This window comes from Apus apus, chromosome 19 (genome assembly GCF_020740795.1).
Source record: "Apus apus isolate bApuApu2 chromosome 19, bApuApu2.pri.cur, whole genome shotgun sequence".
NCBI lineage: Eukaryota > Metazoa > Chordata > Aves > Apodiformes > Apodidae > Apus > Apus apus.
The window spans coordinates 6,277,373-6,297,959 of record NC_067300.1 but is presented as its reverse complement, the minus strand read 5'-3'; the positions used below and the strand labels follow the sequence as shown (position 1 = coordinate 6,297,959).

Sequence of the window (20,587 nt, the reverse complement as noted above, 5' to 3'; positions counted from 1 at the left end):
TGATACACTGCCAGCTGCTATATCCTAGATCATAGTCATAGAATGGTTTGGGTTGGAAGGGACCTTCAAGATCATCCAGTCCCACCCCCTGCATGGGCAGGGACACCTCCCACCAGCCCAGGCTGCTCCAAGCCCCATCCAACCTGCCCTTCAACACTGCCAGGGATGGGGCAGCCACAGCTTCCCTGGGCAACCAGGGCCAGGCTCTCACCACCCTCACAGCACAGAATTTCCTCCTCATGTCTCACCTAAATCTCCCCTCTTCCAGTTTTGGTCCATTACCTCTTGTCCACTCATTACAAGCCCTTGTCAAAAGCCCCTCCCCAGCTTTCCTGTAGCCCCTTCAGGCACAGGAAGGCTGCTATGTATGGATAATAGAGTGTATATAACTACATAAAATTCTATGCACTGTGTGTATAATATTGTGAGTATAATAACCGTGTATATATGTGTGTGTACACATATATATATAGTGTAAATGGACCTTTTATGCCTATAGGTATATACATGCCTATACACCATACCTATATACACATATATTTACACACCGGTAGATACAGATGCATATTGAGTTATGCACATGGATATATGAATATGTATGCAAACACACACAGATATATAAATCCCATCTAGTTATATAGGTTTCTGTGGTATACATGGGGGGAAAGAGGGAGAGAGAAAGTGTGTGTGTGTGTGTGTGTGTGTGTGTGTAAAGCTGCTCTGGCTCCACGGCCAGTGTGGGGCAGTGGGGAGGAAGAGGAGGGAGAGACAGAGGAAAGTGCCTGGCAGCGAGAAAGAGGGAGAACACAAACTGCTCTGAGTTACAAAAGCTCCCCTCTTTGATTAATTGTACTTTCTGTTTGATAAATGTTACTCGTGAGTATAAAATATGCAAAGCACTTAGCAAGTTCACACTGTTTAAAGAACTCAACTAACTAAATTAAAATTCGATGATAGGGAGCTGCTGAAGAGCAGCGTGGCAGGTCGCTGGTGGGGGGGGGGGAGCCCACTCGAGTGGGGGGGGGTCCTGCCCCACGGCACCCGTCCCACCCCGTGGGGAATTCTTGTGTGACCCCCAGCACCCAGACAGGGTCCCTGCAGCACGGTGAGGGGCCAGCCCGGAGCATCCCTCTCCCTGTGCCTGCAAACCCTGCAGGCAGGGGGGGAGCCCAGCACAGCGCTGCCTGCTGGCTTGGCTGTGGGGCTGAATAATTCGCTTCAGCTCCCAACCACCCACCGCTGGTGGGTGCAGCAGCCAAGCACCCAGCTCCAGGGGCACGGCACGGTTCCCATGGGCACCCGAACTCCTGGACTGAGGTTTTTCCAGCCCTGATGAGCAGGGCTCACCAGAGGCAGCTGCAGGGTGTCAGGCAGGCAGCAGCTCCCTCCTGCCTGCCTTTGAGAGGAGAAAGGAGGAAGAAAAAGATATTTTTTTTTCCCCCAAAGTTATTCTTCGCTGGGCTGACAAACCTGCAAGGTGGGACCCTGCACCCCCTCAGCCCCTGATGGGGAGAGACTATAATGACCCACACTCTGCAAACTGCCTGGGAGATTTTGTAGGGGAGGGATGAGCTGGTGTGGCCCAGCAAGGCAGTGCTGGGGGTCCAGCCCTGAGCCCAGGGCACAGCCCCAGGGCCCCCAGCACATCCCAGTGCAGCCCACCCCACGCTGGGCTCAGCTTATCCTTGTGCTTTGAGCAGTGATTTTAGCCCCTGTGAACCCACCCGGCTGTAAACCCTGGCACAGGCAAATCCCAAGCATTCATTTCAGGCAACGCAGTTTGTGTCATCTCAGCATTAGCATTTACACTCTTATTAATTAATACTTGTTAAACTGAGGCTAAAAATAAAGTGCTCAGCTCTGCAAACGCCTCTTTGCCCTCGCTCGGGGCTGCACTGGGCTCAGCACCCCCCTGCTCCCCTCTCCCTGGCCAGAAAGGAGATTTTAAAAGCAAGACTCCTGCTAAAGGAAAAATAACCCCTTTCAGCACAGCCTTGGTGGGACAAACTGTCCTGGCTCTTGCTGAGGGGTGACCCTCACCTCTGCCTGCCTGGGACGAGCTGTGGGGTGACAGGGGTGGCAGCACACACAGGGTTTGCGTTCTATTCCAGCTGCTGAACTTGTTTTCCTTCTGCTGTTTTTTGGGGTTTTTTTTGGGGGGTTGTTTGTTTGGTTTGGGTTTTGTTGTTTGGGGTTTTTTGGGGTTTTTTTTGGGGGGGTTGCTTGTTATTCCTTCCCGTGCTAGGCAGGCTCAGTTGCATTTCCCATTTGGAGCTGATTTCCTTTCCCAGGTGGGATGTCCCAGCAAGCCTCGTGTCCAGGAAGGAAATGGTTAAGTGTGGTGGGCGCAGGTGGGCTTTTGTGCCTGCACACAGGCAGGAGCTGCCTTCAGTTACAACCAAAGGGCAGCGGTTGCTGCAAGTCCCTTTTCCCTCCCCGGCGCTGCCACCTCCTGGTTGGATGCAAAACCGGTGGCTGCACGTGTGGGTCAGAGCTGGGGGAGCTGCAGAGAAGGGCCTGAAATCAGGGTTGAAAAGGCTTTGGGGGGGGAACCCCACGGGTGAAACCAGCTGGGTTTGGGCACAAGCGATGGTGCTCCCGGCCACCCTCCAGCCAAACATTAAACTCCATCTTTCCAACTGCCCCAGCTCTCGGGGCCCCTCCAGACCTCAGCAAAGCAAAGAAAGCCAAGGCTCAACCCCAGGTTGTTCCTCATCTAGGTGAAGCACATGGAGCTACAGCACACAGAGCTGTGATGCACACAGAGCTGGGCCAGCCTGGTCTGCAATATTTAATAATAATGATAGCAACAACAATAACAACCATAATAACGATAATACTAAACCGTTATTAATGAAAACTCACAGCCTGCACATGCAGGTGGCTCCAGGAAAGCCCAGTTTGTGTGACTTAAAACACCAAACCTGGCAAGTCTTGGCCACGCTCTTGGCTTGGGTGCTCTTCCTGGCTTTCTTTTTGCTGGAAAGCCCAAAGCTGGCAGCCAAGATCTCACCCACCTCACTGTGCCATCAGCAAGGTGTGGGGCTGAGGGTGGAGGGGTTCTCCTTGCCTGGCCCATGGGAGGGAGAAGCCCATGCCCAGGTCCCCTCCCAGGGCTCAGGTACCACTTGGTGATGCAGCGCGGCTGCCGCGCTGTCGGGAGTGAATGTTAATGGTGCTGAGCTCCTGGGAGAAATGATCAGGTTCTCCATCTAAAGCTGGGAGGAAAGGAAGGGGAGGGGGAGGAAAGGAAAAATAACTCCACAGATTAATCCTGCTGATGAAAATTAGAATTCGGGCATCGCCAAACCAACCCCAGAACAAGCGGCTTCAGAGAGACAGCCTGGCTGCAGCCGCCCTCTGGGGTTGGATTTGCCCAAGCTTTGCTCCTGCTTGTCCCCCAAAAGCCCCCAGATGTGTTAAGCCAGTGGATCTCCCCCTCAGGGGGCAATCCTGCCTGTGGGGAGGGGCTGGGCTGACCCAGCTGTGAGCACCACGGCTCAGAGAAGGTTGATCTTCATCTCTGGTGCCTTCACTTTGTCCAGCTTCACCTGCCCAGAGGGGGAGTCAGAGCACCCAAAATTATGAGTTTTGTTTCAACATCAAAGATACAGTAAATTAAATGTTATGGGGGTTATTTATTTTTGTATTAATTTCCTGTGTTTTGAGCCTTTAAAGATTTACTTTTCCCTCTGTGCTCTCCAGCAAGGATGGCTCCAGAAGTCTTCCTGGCCTGAAATGAAGGCAGAGACTCGGCAGTGATCACAGGACTCCAGGAGCTGCTGCTTTAAAAAGAAAACCAGCCTTAAAAAGAAAGTAAGGTACGATTTTGGGAGTGGGCCCTGGCAGGATCTGACCCTCCAGCCTGGCAGCTCCTTCTTGCTCCACTCCTGCCTGAGCTGGAGAACCTCCCTCAGAGCCTGGGAAGTCCCGTGGGAGGCTCTGGGGGCACAATGGGACTTTCCTTGGCTTGGACAGCTGTGGGCACCAAGGAGAGGGTGCAGGGCTCTGCACTGCAGGACACAGCAAAGCCTCAAGGGTCCGTGCTGGGGTTGGGCTGCAGCAATCCCAGGGGGACACCCATGGTGGGACCCCCTAACCCACCCCGCTTTGCTGCACCCCACCCTCCCACTCCCCCTCCACAGTGCCACCAGCCGTCCCCTCTCCCTGGCTGTGATTCCATTTTGATCTGGGCTCCTTCCCTCCCTCCCTTCATCCCTCCTCCCTCTCTCCCTCCCTCCCTCCCTCCATCCCTCCTCCCTGTGCCGCTGCCAAGTCCGCAGGTTCCCGCTGTGACCTTGAGCTGGTTTCTGGAGCTGGTTGTGGGTTTCTTAAAGGAGCCATGAGGGCTCCCAACACCCCCACTCCTGTACCCCCAGACTCCAGCATAGCCACATACTGGGACCCTTAGGGATTGGGGGGTGGGATCGTGAGTGAGAGCAGGGGGGCCCAAGTGTGGAAAAACTGGGAGAAGTGGCCAATTCTGCAGCCACGACTCAGCCACGCTCAGCACCAGCTGTGGCCTTTTCTCTGGAAGAGAAAAGGTCCCTGGTTGCCTTGCTGGAGCACACCTGTGTGCGTGTGTGTGTGCACACGTGTGTGTGTGTGTGCACACGTGTGTGCATGCTTGTGCAAACACAGGGTGGTTCACTGGGAAAGCTCTCACTTGCTTTTGCACATAAACCCCAAATCCCATGAGCATCCTCACGGCCCTGGCGAAGGCAAACGGCACCTGGAGTCTCAGCAGGGCAGAAACCCCCCAAACTGCCCTCACCCCATTTCCCCAACATGCCTCAAGCCCTCCCAGGAACATCCCCTGGGTTAAACCACCTGCGGGATATGATTTGGCCTCCGGGGGGGAACCAGCTCTTGGGCTGGGACTGAGTAGCCAAAAAGCATCTCCAAGTGCTCCCAGCCCTGGTGTGGAAATGCACACAGAGACCCCGCTCCTGGGCACAGAGTTGTCCCTGAGCTGGTGTCATGGATGTTCCAAGCCATGGCCTAGCTAAGCTGGCCAGGCTGAGAGTTCAGCCTTGCTTGGCCAGCCCAGGCCATGCTGAGAACTCCATCAGCTGGAGACGACCCCAATCAATAAGTGCCTTCAAGGCAAGTAATAAAACTTTGAAATTATGCAGGCAGGGCTTGGAGCTCCGCAGCGAAGGCTGTGTGGAATTCATATGGATGCTCCTGGGGAACCAGGGAGCTGGGTCTTAAATGAGGGAGAAAGGAGGAGTGGCCACATTGCTCTGGGCTTGGACAATACCATGGTGGTAAACCCACTGCTGAGCCTTCCTCAGTGCCCAGGTGCAGCATCTCATCCAAAACCTGCTGGAGGTATCAGAAAGATCTAGGGATGCCCCAGTCTCCACCTTGTCTGAGCAGCTCTCAATCCCAGGGAGATGCTGAGCAGGCAGCATTGCTCCCTGATGCCTTGTGAGTGCATAGATCATAGGACCCCAGGGATCAGCCTGGGGACCTCAAAACCCTGTGAGTGGGCAACCAAGTAACACCTCCTGCTCCAGACATGGAGCCCGTGGTGGGTCATAACAACCTGGGGGGGAGCAGGAGGGGATGTTCTCAGACACATCTATTATAGATACATCTGGGGGAAACTGAGGCATGGTGGGGGTCACAGAAGCAGAAGGGTTCATTGATACTTACAGGAGAAACTCAGCAGGGCTCATGCCCCGGAGCAGATCAGCTGCTCAGGGGATGAAAACTGGATGTCCCTCTGTATCACTACAAAAATAAGGGCCACTTTTGGACCACATAAAAGCACCAACAGGCCACCAAAAGTCCCAGCCCAGTAGCCAGGGCACCCAAGGAGAGGAGAAGTCACTCTGCTGCCTTCATCCCAGCTTCTGGGATGGACACTCCGTGCAAGGAGCCAGGTCTGGCCCGTGGGTGACGGGGACCGAAGCACTCGGGGCTGCAGAGGCAGCACGGGAGGCTCAGCCGTTGTTCCCAGCCCCACGGGAGCAGCTTGGGAAAGCCCAAGCCCGTATCCCACCCGGCGTGGAGGCAAAGCCCCTGGCTCAGCCAGCCCCACCTCGGGAGGAGGAGAAGGAGGGGGAGGAGGAGGGACGGAGCGGGAGGAGGCGGGAGAGAGGGAAGAAAAGGAGAAAAATGAGTTTTCCTGCTGCCCCAGCGGTGCGGCGATTGATCGGGAGCGGGCTGGTGTGGAGCGGTGCTGAGAGCCTCATTCCCCACTGCCGGCTCACAATTATTGGAAAAAACCCGCTGCTGCTGCTGCAGTGAAATTAGTTATTGATCTCTTGTCTGGGTGACAAGCGCGGTGCTGAGCCCGGGGCTGCTCTCCCTGCCGGCCCCGCAGCCGGGGGGCTCCGCAGCCCCGGGGCTGTCCCACCGGAGGAGGTGACAAGGAGGCAGCCAGAGGTCTCACTGTTCCCACCCCCACCCGCTCCAAAGCTGTTCCCCAAGGAGGTTTTGGATGCAGTGAAGACATCAGTGGGAGAAAAAGGGCTCTGCCCCACGCAGGATGGGCCCCCCGAGTGCTGGCCCCCCTGCTTTCTCCCTTTGCAAAGCTTTGCCCTCCCACGCGGTTCCCCCCCCAGCCCTGCGAGGGTTCCCTCCCCCAGGGCTTGGGATCAGGGTGTCCTGGGGCTTTTTCCCTCCTCCTGATAACCTGGCCATCACGAAGGGAGATAAGGCAAAGGGGAATCAGGCAGCCAGAGAGCTTTTGTTGTCTGGAAAAGCTCTGCAGCTCCCTGGCTGCAGGGATGGACCCAACACTGCCTGCCCAGCCCTGCAGGGACAGGGACATGAAGGGCCATGTGGGACAAACGGTATCTGCCCTTTCTGGGGACACTTTCCCAGTTTCAACAACAAGAGGGTATTTATTTTCTCGTTGCAATTCCCGGTGTGAGGCAGGCACAACAGGGGCCATTTCAAACAATCTTGTTTCCCTCCAAACGTGGTCACCAGCCCGAGGCTTCGCCCCGGGGCAAGGCTGGAGTCTGGGTCCTTTGAGCTGATTTGAGCCTTTCTTTTGCACAGAGCAAAGGCGTCACTGGTGTTTTGAGGCTGGCACTGGGGTCCCCTCGCTCACCTCGAGGTTGTTTGACTGTTCAGAGGGTTGGTTTTGTTTGTTTGTTTGTTTCCCCACCAACTTCTTGCCCCAGGAAGAAACTCCTTGAAGGGATCACTCTCCGGGGTGTAATTAAAGTGGCTTTTGGGATGTAAATGAGAAGCCACCTGATGGGTCCTGAGGCCAGGTCTCTGCTAAAGCTTTTCTGTGGGGTCCCTGTGAAGGGGATGTAGCCAGTGCCCCTCTGCCTGCCTGGGTCCCATGGGTCCTGGGTGTAGATCAGCATCTGGGGGTGTCCCTGGCTGGTGGCACTGCCCATGTGCAGGCTCTGCTGGTGGCAGAGTGCCAGGAGGGGACACGGCAGGGACAGGGTGGATCAGGACCTGTCCTATGAGTAACTCCCAGGGATGGGCAAAAAGTGGCAGTGGGGTGACAGGCGAGAGGCACAGCAGTGAGAGGCCACCAAGGTGGTTCATGGGGTGTCCCCCAGCCCTGTAGTGAGAGGCACAGCCAGCTGTCACCTGCATGGGTGTCCCTGGGGAGACTGGGAGGGGGTCCTGGCCCCTTCCCCAGCCCTGGACAAAGGCCTGGGAACAAAAGCCTGCGGGATGGGGAAGCATCTCCCAGCCAGGGGTATTTGTTTAGCCTGGGGGGAGTTGAAGGGGGAAGAGGAAACTGCATTTCAAAGCGTTTCACCCTTTGTGAATCCTTCAAAGCCCCCCCAGTGCCCCCCACATGGCTCTAGTTACAGCAGGGTCCCCACATGTCCCCTGCAAGGACACTGGGTCCCCTCTGGCAACACCAGCCCCTTCCCCACGGGTCTCCAGGAGGGAAAAAGAGAGAAGATGAGGAAGACAAAAAAAGGCCAATCCAGGAGGAGGAAGCAGATCCCTGCGGGAGCATTTCCTGGCTCAGTCCCTCTCTGGGTGGGGATGTTGAGGGTGCCCCAGCTTCAGGGATCAACTGTTGGGCTGAGGGAGCTTGGGAATTCATGTTGTTCTTATTTCTCTCCATTCTTACAATTAAACTGGGGGGTTTGGAGGGGACGGGGACTGGGAGGGAGGAGGGGGGCTCGTGTCTAAGTTGTGTTCAGCAGCTGGAGCAGGGTCACAGGGGTGCAGGCCTCCTTGGGGCATCAGAGGAGGTTGGCAGAAGCCAGCCAGGCAAAGCCCAACCCTTACAGACCTGCCCAGGGTCCCCCAGCAAGCTGCCACCAACCCTGGGAGGCTCTGGCCACCTGCAGCTGTCCCCAGGCTGATTTTGCAGGTCCCCTTGTCCCATCTAACACCCAAAGCTGGGCACATCCCTGCACAAACCCCCAGTGCCTCCAGCCTGGCTGTGACACCGGGGTGTGCCCTGGGGACTGCTGCATACACAAGGTCCCCTGGGGCTGTTTTGGTGTTCATCACCCTAAAACCACCCATTTTTCCCGGGGCCAGACAGAGCAAAAAAAATCACCACCAGTGTCTCCTCATGAGAAGCAGCTTCCCAGTTTGCAACTGGGCACCTTCACAGAGGTTCACTAGCATGGGAAGGCACTTGTGCAAACCAAAAAGCTGGGATGTGGATCTCATCCACTCCCAACAGCCTCTGGAGCTTGGCACGTGGTGGGTGCTGAGCAGAGACGAAGGGGGAGAAAGGCCCAGGCCAGGGGGGTGACCCCATCTCTGGCTCTCCTGCTTCCCTCCAGCACGCCCAGCCCACGCCGACGGCAGTGGCTGGGCAGATGGAAAGACCAAATGATGGCTTTGCAGGGGGCCCAGGATTTGTTTGAGCCATCGCTGTCTCAGTGAGTGACTTCGAATAACGGACACACTTGAGAAAATCGCCATCTGCTCCCGGACAATTCGCAACCAGAGGGAAAGGTGAAATAAATTCAGAGACTATATTATCTGCCCGGTGCTGGTGCTGACAGCGGGGTCAGGCTTTGTGCAGCATCCTGAAAGTGATTTGGGAATAAGAGGATGGTTTGGAGATGGGCAAAGACTGGGGAGTGAGAAGAGGGTGGGAGAGCTGAGGCCCCGGGATGCTGTGCCTGCAGCAGGGCTCTCCCGGCATCCCGGGTTTGGTGAGTTTGGCAGGAAGATGAAATCTCACCAGATCCATTATTTTTCTTTCCATCTTTGAATTGCAAGTGCCTCCTGCTTCCAGCTGGGTTGGAAATACCACAAAAACAGATGCTACAAGGCAGCACTTCAGTGCTTCGAAGCTGGGAAGAAACCAGAGGTGAACAATAAACGTAGGGTTTGCAGTGCTGGTCCCACCAGCCAGGCTGGGGATGAGGCCTGGGGGTGGCTGCAAGAGCCCTCACACCCACAACACCAGCCCTCAGCAGCTCCAAAAACCAACCTACTCATCCTCAGCAAAGAAAATCCATTTCAGGAGGGGATAAAGGTGCCCCCACATGTCTGTTCAGCCTCCTCTGCCAGCCCAGAAACCTCACACGGCTTGGACAGCTGAGTTTTATGCACTAGCAATTAGGAGGGGGACAAATCCTGCTCCCAAAGTCACATTGCCCTGTGCCAGTCCCTGGCTGGAGCCCTGATGCCTCCAAGGGGACTTTGTCAGGAGGGAGCACCTTCCAGTACCTGAAGGGGCTACAGAAAAGCTGAGGGGGAGGCGGGGGGAGAGACTTTTTACATGGGTATGGAGTGATAGGATGAGGGGGGTATGGTTTTAGGTTGAAAGAGCAGAGATTTAAGTGAGACATCAGGAGGAAATTCCTCAGTGTGAGGGTGGTGAGCCACTGGAACTGGTTGCCCAGGGAAGCTGTGGCTGCCCCATCCCTGAAGTGCTGAAGGGCAGGCTGGATGGGGCTTGGAGCAACCTGGGCTGGTGGGAGGTGTCCCTGCCCATGCAGGGGGGTTGGAACTAGGTGAGCTTAAAGGTCTCTTCACTCCCAAACCATCCTGCGACGGGCAGGGCAGCCCCAGCAGCAGGAGGGGGAAGGCGATGCCGAGCGAGGGAGGGGCGGCAGAAATCTGTTGCCCAGGATGTGCTTCGCTGTCAGCCGGCTCTGATTAACGGGCTGCCTTCCAGCTCCGCGCCGGCTGCCTTCCTGGCAGGAGCCGAGCCCCCCGGCTTCCTGCCCTCGGAGCGGCTCGCTGAAAGGTTACATTTGCACAATGTGCCGCTGGAAAAGCGGTGCCAGAGGTTGCAGGCGGGGGAGCCGGGCGAGCAGGCGGCTCTGCTGGGCTCAGCTCTGCCTGTGTAATGGAAAAAACCCTCTGGGGGACGCGCAGGAAAATATCAAGTTACGTTTCCCGCCCCCCAAAGCATGGGGATGCTGGCAGAGCCGGGCCCGGCCGGGCCCCAGGATGGAGGGGAACAAGACTGAGGGATGAGGGGGTGGTGGTGGACACCCCCAGACCCTTAGTGCTGCTCTGGATCAGCCCCAATGCAGGGGAAAATAAATAGGGCTGTGCCCACGCAGCCCGATCACGGCGGGCTGCACCTCCTTGGCCGTGCTGGGCTGCCCCGTAAAGGTCTGGCACTTGCTGGAATCAGGTTCCCATGCCTCTGCTGCTCGGTGGGGAAAACTGAGGTGGTTGAGGTGAAATTTCCAAATCTGGCAAAGAAGATTTCCCTTCAATGGAGCTTCAATCCACACCACTGTGAGTTATGGGGCTTGGCACAGCCATGACTACATCCACACACACGTCTCATCCTGTTTTCCCAGCCTCAATATCCCATAACTTTTGGTCTGGGAATATTATATTGGTGTCTTGGAAGTCCAGCTTCCCGTGGGATCACTGAGCCCACCACAGCAGCTCTCTGCCCCTCAGCATCCCCTAAAAACCTCTGCTCACCTCCTCCATCATCCCTCTCACACCAAAGCAGTATCCTTCTGACCAGCTCAGCACCCTCTAGGATGCCCCTCCCTACATAAGACCCTTCCTTTCACCTTCTCATTTTTTATTACACCTTTTTGCCCCCCAGCCATGGAGGGGTCAGGGCAGCACCCACTCTCACCCCAGGGTGCTGAAGCCAGCTCGCTCTGCTTTGCAGGAGCCGACATTTTCCTTTTTGTCTCCCTCGTTTCCTTGGTTTCAAGGTTTTTCTTCCTCATTGAGCCCCTAATTAAAAATAAAACAACAAGGGAGGGTTCCCAGATTCAGAGCACTGCCAGGCTCAGGGGGGGACTGCAGCTGCTCCCCTGGCTCCCCCTCCCTGGGTGCAAAACCCAATGTTCTTGCCCTGGTTCCTTGGTTTTGTCCCAAAGATTTTAAATCTCACACACACACCCCTCCAGTGCCAGAGCCAGCCAGACTCCAAACCCCACCACAACGTCCCCAGCTCAGCTTCACCCAGCCTTGGTCCCCACCAGGGTGCAAGTTCTCCCCTTCCACTGTTCCCAGCTTCCTTCTGTGTCTGTTTTCATTAGGATTTGGAGATAAGCTTCCAAATAAAAGCAGTGTTTTTAACCACTTGGCCTTATCAGCCAGCATCCAAAGGCATTTGCCATCCACCCAGCAGGGCTTGGAAGATGCTTTGAGGGAAAAGAGGACCTCAAATATCCAGACCTTTCCTTCTCCAAGATGCAAACCAGCTCCACAGCCTGTGGCAAGACTCTGGAGAGCAACGGTGGCTACGGGAAACTATTTCTACCCTTCATGTCCCAGCCTGGGAACCGCAGTGTTAATGCAACCACGTGCACGAATACAACCCAAGGACTAGCTCAGCACACCTGGATTTTATTCCTGGTTCTACTGCTGGCCCGGGGATGACCTTCAGCAAGTTGTTTCCCTTCCCTGTGCCTGTGTTTCTGCTCGCTCTGCCTCTGTCAGCCCTTCCTAAGCCCAGCAATGCTCTGCCTGGCGAGATCCCCCCCAGCCCAAGAAGACTCCGTCCTATTTTTGCACAACCCCAAAAAGGTGTGCAAACTGCAGCAGCTCTGAGCAGGTCCTACAGCCTCCAGGCACTCACCAGACCCCTCCCCCTGACGCTGAGCCCCCTCCCCACCAGGCTCTCCCATGGCTCATTTTTACCGTGTCTGTGCAAAACCCTGAATATACAAACCAGCTGCCAGCAGCTTCCAGCCCCCAAGCTGCTGCAGGGGGAAATCAGCTCCTCACCTCAGCCTGGCTGTGAGGGTGTCCCCTGGGACAGGGCTGGAGATAGTCTCACTCTCTTTGCCTAAGTCTTGGGGACCAGGTTGCGAAGTGCTCCAAGGAGAAGGATGGGGGGGGGGGGAGGAGGGCGGGGGCAGCAGACTTGCCCCTCAAAGCATCCAGCTGCTTGGAGGTGGCAAATAACCCAAACACCCCAGAAAAGCCCTACTACTGTTGCCCAAAGAGCTCTCATCCTGTGGAGGGTCCCCGTTAGGGTTCAGCCTCATTACAGACTTGTTTCTGGTGGTGGAGGAGCATTTCTACCTGGATGGCAGGAGAGGAACACAAATAGCAGCTGCTCCTGCCCCTCATGGGTGGGATCTGGGTGCACAGGAGGCAGAGGCTGCCCTGGCATGCAGGCAGGGAAGGCAGGAGGTGATGCATCAGCCCCTGGGTCCAGTGTCCTGCTCACACTGTGGGGACAAAGCTACCCCATGGTAGAAGTCCCAGTGCAGATGTTTAGAAGAGCCTGGCTCCCAGAAACCGCTGCTGCAAGCCCTGTTGCCAAACCATATGAAGAATCCCAACGTTGAAGCACAGCCAAGACACCCAGGTCCTTGTGGAATCAGATCTGGCCACAGCACTCAGAATCGTGCAGGCAGCCTGGTGGCTTGTGGAGACAAGTGTGTCACGCCAGGAGCTGCTGTGTCCTCTGGCCTCCATCCTGCACTTGCTGCCTTCCTTGAGACAGAACCTTGAGACAGAGCCTGTCTCAAGGATGAGATTGTTTCCTGCCCTTTTCCCAAAAAAGGTTCCCAACCATACCAAAAAACCTTGAGTCCACTGAGCCCTTGTCTGTGGACAGCTGAGATCTGGCTGATTGCATGGGCTTGGCTTTCTTCCTCCTTTCCAGCTGTTAAATTGCATTATAGACAGTTAAAAATACATCACATAGTTTCCTAATGCGACTTTTCCGTGGTAAGCAGGGAGCCACTGGGATGCTGGAGGTCTTGGGGAGAGCTGCTCCTGCCCATGGATGGTCAACCCAGCAGATCTGCTGGTTTGCAAAAGCCTGGGCCCAAAGTTGGGTCCCAGAGAGGGGGAACTGCATGGCCCCCAGAGCAGCTTTGGCCTTGGCAGACTGACCCCATGGGGTCCCTGCCTCTTGCCTCAGTTTCCCCACTTGTAAAAGCATTTATGGTCCATCCTCTGGGCTGAGATCTCATCCTAACCAAAACTTGGCATTCTTTGTTGGGCTTTACAGAAAAAGGGTCTTTCACAGGGATCAGAGGTTAATAGAAGTCCAGAGTTGAGCTAGAAATGCCCCTTAATAGCATTACAGTGGAAAAGGCTGATTCCTGAGCATGACTGGAACTGGCCACATGGTTTCCCATGGAAATGTCCATGCTGGCTGACCAGGACACGGGGCAGCACCAGGTGGCTGAGCTCAGCCTACAAGCCACATGTGAGCTGGGATGAACCTTCCCTTCCAGTAGCACGGTGAGCTCTGCTGAGGTCTGGGGTGGGTGGCTGAAGGACTGGAAGGAGCAACCTGTGTCCCTGAGGATGAGTGACTGTGGCTGGAGATACTCGTGGTGTGGTGAAAGCAGGGGGAGAGCAAAAGTGATCTCCATGGAAGGTGGGAGAGGCAACCACTCTCCCCCAGGCCTGGCTGTGCCTGAGGTCAAGTTCTCACCTTACCCTGAGTTTGCTGGAGAGGACAATCCAACATGATTCCTGAGATACTGGTGTGGGAAGGAGGGTGCATCAATCCCCTTCACCCCAACCAGGCTGCACCCAACCAGACCAACCCCAACAGACACCTCCTTGACCTTTCACAGGACCCACAGGGGCAGCGAGGAGCCCAGCACCCCAAAGCAACTGGGAACCCCAGACCCCCAGTGAGGGGCTGGGATGGGGAGGAGAGCCCACGAGAGGGCAAGGAAGGAGTTAAACCCCAGCACTGCCAGCATCCCCCCCCCTCCTGCTTCTCTGCTAACTTTGGGAGGAAGGGAATAGCATAAAGGTAAGAGTGGAGGAAGGAGAGAGGAGACAGATGAGAGAAGGAGTGAGGGAGAGGGGGAGCGGGAGAGAGGAACAGACGGTAGAGAGGGAGAGCGTGGGGGGGAAGATGCTGACGTTTCTCCTCCATCTCTGCAAGAGGCAGAGAGAGGGGAGAAAGGGAAGGGGAAAAAAAAAAAAAAAGAAGGCAAAGACCAAGGGAACATGGGAGAGGGAGAAGGAAGGAGCCGGAGCGAGGGAGCATGTGTGAAAGTCGCAGTGAGAGAAGGGGCCTCTTTGATTCCCTGTGCCTCATACCAGACAGTGTCTAGACTGCAGCAATTATTGTCAGCTCAGAACACCCAGGCATTGCCATTTCAGCTGAAAGGGAGCTTAACAAAGAGCGAGGAAGAAAAAAAAAAAAAAATACCCTGCCGGCAGAGAGCTGGGCTCCCTCCAGCACAAGGGGCTCTTCGGAGGGCTCTCCATTGCCCCCAGCCCCCGGAGAGCCCCAGCCCCGGGTGCCCTCACAGGGGGGAGTGAAGAGCCACAGAGCGAGGTGGCCACGGGATGTGAGTGGTTCCCAGCCCGGTGTCAGGGTCCTTAGGCTGGTTTTGAGGTGTAGCTGCTGGGCTTAGCTCTCCCTGCAAGCCCAGGTTATGGGGCTGAGGGCAAGGGGTGCAGAGCTGAGGGGAAAGGGCCCCCGGGGAGGCTGGGGCTGGCCCAGCGGAGTGGCAGCTTCCCCAGCTGGACAGTGTTTGGCTGGGAGTGCCCAGGGAGCTGCTCCCCAGGCTGAGGGTGGATGGTCAGATGGGCACCTTGGGCTTCCCATGGAGCCAGGGGATGTGCAGACCTCCTCCAGGTAGTAGGAACACAAACTGCTGAGCCTGGCACCTTCCCCCTGCCTGGGGACCCCTGCACAAAGCCCTCCAGCAGGGAAAGCTCTTCAGCCAAGGAAATGAGGGAAGGTCGCTCACACAAAGTCATGGGAAAATAATCATCCCTCTTTTCCTCCATCCAATCTTCCCGACCACCCTTGGAGGACTCACCCTTTACCCTCTAGGGCCCTTTGCCCTCTGAGTGGCTTTTGTGCTTTTGGAGGTCTGAGGTGCAGCCGAGTCTCCCAGGAGGGAATTAATGCCCAGAACTGGCCAAGAGTCAGGAATTCCTGCCATCCACTGGGAACACCCGCCCCATGCCCACCCCAGCTCTCTGGTGAGAACCAGCTCCAAATACCTCGGAGGTGAAGAGGTCAGGAGGAGAGCTTGTGTTCCCTGTATCCACCATGCCCACAGTTTTTGGGGTGGCAATGATCCCACCCCACTGTCCATGGGGTTTCCCAGCAGTTAAGCCCCTTCAGGAGCATCCCCAGCTCCAGGGCTGTAGCTCTCATCTTCAATACCTGGGTGCAAAGAGCAGCACAGCCAAAGGACCTTCTCTGGTGCTGGATGGCACTGGGGACCATCCCCATGGAGACCCAGGGCTGGTCTGCTGGGAAAGGCAACTGATCCCTCCAGATGCCAGAGCACTGCTCAGGATTAATTAGCACTTTTAATGCTTGGAAAGGAGGCACGAGGGAATACCCAGTGGGTTGGACACGTTTTCCTCACTAGCGATCTGGCCTGGCAACAGGGAAGGTTCCCCAGCTCCAGCTTGCTCAGCTGGGATGGGGTGACATGGCTCTGGGGTCTAACAAATGGCAAATAGCCCTGGTGAGCCCCACTTGGGCCCCTCAGAGCCAGGGCATCTCTGTCAAAAGGGTATTTTGTAGAAAACCCAAAGAGCTGGCATGCTCTGCCAGCATGGGATGCACTTTGAGAGGTGCCTGACACAGCACTAGCTCAGATGAGCTGTTTGTCTTTGTCCCCTCTCTGCCTTTTGGGAACAAGATCCATTTTCTGGCCAGATCTGGTCATGTCTGCTACCCCTGGGTACATGGCACTGGAGTTGCTGTGTGGATAAAACCAGTCCCACTCAGGGTTCTGGTCGCTGTGGCAGACCAGAGATGACAGCAGAAGTCCCACAGAGGACCAGGATGGCAAAACCTGCCCGGGGGAGGGACTCACCCTCTTGGCTTACCTTGGCTGGCCATGGTGTGTCTGCAGAGGTGATGCCACTCCCCAGCACAGGGTTCCTTGGGCAAGGTTGGAGGAGGAAAGCGCCAGCTCTGCCCGTTGCTCACGTCTCCCCTCACCATCTCATTGCAGGGGTGTCCTCAGCTCCCATCACCGTGGTGCTGAGCTCCATCACAGCCAGAGTCGCTTCTGCATCTTGGGGATGGGGTCTCCAGCTCTGGCAAAGCCTTCCACCCAGGGCTTGGAATGCTACAGGGATGGAGAACTTCCAACAGGTGTGGGTGCTGCAGGGAAATAAATACCTGACGTGAGCAATGGAAGAGGCCAGAAGGTGTTTGACCTTCACAGGGAATTTTTGGTCAGCCTGCTCTGACCCAGGCCTGAACCACGAGGAGCCCAGACTTGTGATGTGACTTATGGGCTTGGGGAGGTGCTTCCCCAAAGATCTGCCAGCTACAGGGCTTCAAAACGACCACCCCAGGGCTTTGTACCCCAGACCAAACACAGCCACAACGCAGTGGGGCTGCCACTGAGGTCTCTAACTCTCCAAAGTCAGGCTCCCACCCCAGCGTGGTGAGGCAATGCAAGAAGAAAGACCTTGTCTTCTTCTCCACCATACCTCTACTGTCCCTCGCTAGGGCAGCCTGGCCTGCCTTTCAGAACAATTTGGGGATCCCCAGCTCCTCACAACGCCCCTGCAAGACCCAGTCCTGAGGAGATGCAGGATCCCACCATCACCTCCCTCCCCGAGCCCCTCAGCTCTCTGGAACAGCCGCAGTCCCAAGCAGGGGGAGAGGAGGGATCCGGGAAGCCACAACCGCGGGTGTACGTGTCCCCTTTGTGTGTGTGGGTGGGCGGGAGGGGAAGGGGCCGCATCCTGCTCCCCCGCAGGCACTGACGGAGGCACAGGGCAGCCTGGGCTCCACGGCCACGGTGGTGGCACCGCCAGGACAGTGTCCTGTCCCCAGCACCGCGCCAGGGCCGTGCGGGGAGGCACAGGGGGGAGCCCTGACATCCCTGCGCTGTGCCACGACCCTCGTCCGCCTTCGCTCCCTTCTGCAAATCTAGCTGCAAATGCCAACTGCCTGTTCTCCAGTTCCTCCAGATTTACCCCTTCCTACCTTTTTTTTTTTTTTTTTTTTTTTTTTTAAACACCACCCCCTACCCCCTTTCGTTCCCCCCCTCCCACCCCCCGCCCCTTTCCTTCCTTTCTTCTTCCTGGGTTAAAAATAATCAAGTTTCTGGGAAGCAGCAACTCCTGCTGCGCCTGCCTCCTTGCACTCGCCCCGGAGAATAGCTCAGCTCCCGGCTCTCCGCTCCGGCCCCTCCTCGCTGCTCTCTCCTTCCTCCTCCCCACCCCCTACAGGGATCTGACTAATATGCTTGGGCTCTGCTTGCCAGCTCAGCTGGAAAGGAATTTAACCATTGCCTGGCCTGGAGGGAAGAAGCGGAGAGCCCGGACCTCCCCCGGAGAGGAGCGACCCTTCCTCCATCACCCGGGAGCCCTGAGCTGAGTCCCTGCCCGGCCACGCTCCCCTGGGCGCTGGGATGGAGGAGGATCCACGGTACCAGCACCCCAAGGCCAGCGGTGGTCCCAGTCATAAACCCCACGTGGGTGGAATAACCCTCGTGGATCCCCTGGGAGGTGTCCTGCCTTCCCGTGGGTTTGCAAAGGGGAAATGCAGCCCCCCCAGGTGTCGTGGTCTCCGCTGGGAGCTCCTCATCCAGCCACGGACGTGCCCTGCAACTCACCACGGGCCTTGGGAAGGTGGGAACTGGGGTCCCAGGCAGCGCTGTTGGGGGGGGGGGGGGTCTCGGAGGGGCCGGCAGCCCCAGCCCCACAGCCCCGAGGTCTGAGGGGGCAGAAGTGAGAGCCCCCAGCCCCAGGAGCCCGCAGCCCCCTGCGAGCCCGGGCACAGCAGCGAGCACAGGCAATGTCACACCTGGGTAAAAAACCACCAGGGGAGAAAGATTCCCCCGTCCCCCGAGGCAACCCCCCGGTGCTTAAAAAAGCCGGTGTTTGTGCAGACCCCCTCCGCTCTCCCCCATCCCCCCAGTGCCAGCCAGGCTGTGAGCACAAGCAGGAGGAGCAGCAGGAGCCGTGGCTCTGCTTTCCAGCAGGACCAGCAGAACACAAAAGCCTTGACCAAGGTTATCCCAGAGAGACTGTGGCAGAGGCAAGAGCTGACCTCCCCCTCCCAAGGCTCCAGCTCGCTGGTGTATTGCAGCACCTCCCTGCTTCGTCGAAAACTCCCCTTGAAATCTCCTGGCCATTGCAGAAGGACTTCAAGGCCAGAAATCTGAAGCCCAGCACCCCAGTGCTGAGCTGAGCCAAGAGGCACCGGCTCGGCTGCCGCGATCCCCCCGCGCTGGTTGGCTCAGCCCGGCTGCGCCGGTGCCAGGGCACAAACCGTCCCGGAGGGGGACGCTGCCTTTCCCGGAGCCCGCTGCTGGGAGAGCTGGAAGCATGGCCCCTCTGGAGATGGAGCTGGGGAAGAGGAAAGGGCACCGGGCACAAAGCAGGGACCTGGAGAGAGAAGGGAAGCTGCAGCCAGAGAATGACTCTTAAGCTGCTGGGCTGTGGGATTCAGCATAAGCTATGGAGTGGGGTTGTGCTGGCAAGAAGGAGTCTGAAAGAGGAAGATGTCTCCTCTCCAAATCCTCCCTTAAATGGCAGTTCTGCTATAAAATAGGGCAGGATGGAGCAGAGTGTTTGTTTTCTCTGCAGGACCTGAAGGCAGTTCAGCCCGGGACTGCAGAGCCAGGCTGGGCTCCTCACTGACAGCCCTGCAGCGAGTCCTGCAGCCCCAGCTCAGCTCTCACAAACATCCCTGAAAAAAACATTGCCCGGTGCAGGGACCCTGGGGTCCAGACAAGAGGGAAATCAGGGTCCAGCTCACTCCCCCCTCAGCTCTCTGCCCCACAGTCTCTGTGGGGGCTCGAGGCAGCAGGATGGATGTGCAGGGGACCAGTGAGCCCTTGCTGTGCACCAGGAGATGCCCCTGTGGCCACAGCCAGTGGTCAGGGCATGAAGCAAGTGACAGCAGGACACGAGCAGAGATGGAGCAGGGCCAGGTTGACCATCACTAGGCGAGCAAGGACTAAAGCAAGGACTTTGTTCCCCCATCCTAAACCCCCCGGTGCCTGGGAGCTCCCCCCGGCCCTGCCTGCCCCGCAGCGACCTCAGCAGCCAGGAAACGCTGGCAGCAGCGAAAGGGATTGAGAAACTGCAGGCAGCAGGATGAGACACGAGCCAGCACAAGCAGGATGTGACTCGGGGGTGACGGGGACGTCCGGAGGGTGTCACCAGGAAGCGGTACCTGGTGCCCATCCTGTACCCCCCTCCTGTGCTCCCACGCTTCTCATGGCTGAGCCCCAAGCTCAGCTTCTGCTCCCCACACAAGTCGTCAGGTCCTGTTTGTGTTTCACCACGACCACATCAATTCCCTGTTAACTGCACAGTGATGTCTTCTCCCTCCGCCCACCACAGGGTTTTGCTCTCTCACCTTTCCTGGGGCTCTCACCTGGGGCTGTCCTCTCCACCTGGGGCTGTCCCTGCCACTGCAGCACCCCAGCCCTGTCACCCCATTTGCGTGGCAAACCTGATTATTTCCCAAGGGTTTTTTTGGTGCAGACTGGATGACAGTGGTGAGAGGTTTGGGGTGAAGTGGGGCTCAGACACTGGCTGGACCTTGCCCTTGTCCTGTCACAAACCAGCTGTGTAGCACTGCAGGAGAGGAGAAAAAGAGGACGAAAGAGAAGCAAAGAAAAAATAAAACAAAAAACCCCAAAGCAAACAACAGGAGGAGAAATTATATTTTCCCCACTAAATACCAGAAGCAGCTTTGCTTTGTTTTCCACCAGCTTCCCTGGCTGAGGCCAATCCGATCCCAAGGTAGCCCCTTCCATGGGCTGCATGTCTTCCCTGCAGCTCCCATCTCCTTATCCCTCCCCTGCCTGTCCCCTCTGCATGCCATGGTCCCTGATGGGGACTCCAGCACATCCTCACCTTTCATAGCTCCAGCATGGCTGAGGAAAGTCAACTCAACTGCCACTCCTGCAAAATTACCCACTTGGGAGGAGAGATCCAACCCCAGGCACAAGCCATAGTATCCAATCTATTACAAGGCAAGAAGGGATGAGCAAAGAACTCTCCTTGCCACCCCAAAATCCATTCAAACCATTAAAATCCAAAGACCCCAGTGGGCAAGACTGGACACAGCCTCACTGGCTTTGTGGCAGTTCACCCCAAATCAACCCTGGCTTTGGCTCAGTCTGGTATCAGTGTGGAGGAGTCAGAGTCCCACTGATCACTCAAGCAAGGGGACCCATTTTACTCCCTCCATTGAGGGGTTCAAAGTCCAACCATGGTCCCAGGACTTCCCAGGATTTCTCTGTGCTGATGCAGGGCA

At 56.8% G+C, this 20,587-nt stretch overlaps 1 long non-coding RNA gene across 1 annotated transcript; it reads right to left on the bottom strand.

Moving 5' to 3' along the window:
• Positions 1-3,618: 3,618 nt before the first annotated feature.
• Positions 3,619-17,016, bottom strand: LOC127392534 (uncharacterized). The gene is made up of 2 exons (XR_007891287.1): positions 16,180-17,016; positions 3,619-3,782 (listed from the first exon to the last, which is right to left on the bottom strand). It is a non-coding gene; the product is annotated as an uncharacterized LOC127392534 (long non-coding RNA).
• Between the last annotated feature and the right edge of the window lie 3,571 nt (positions 17,017-20,587).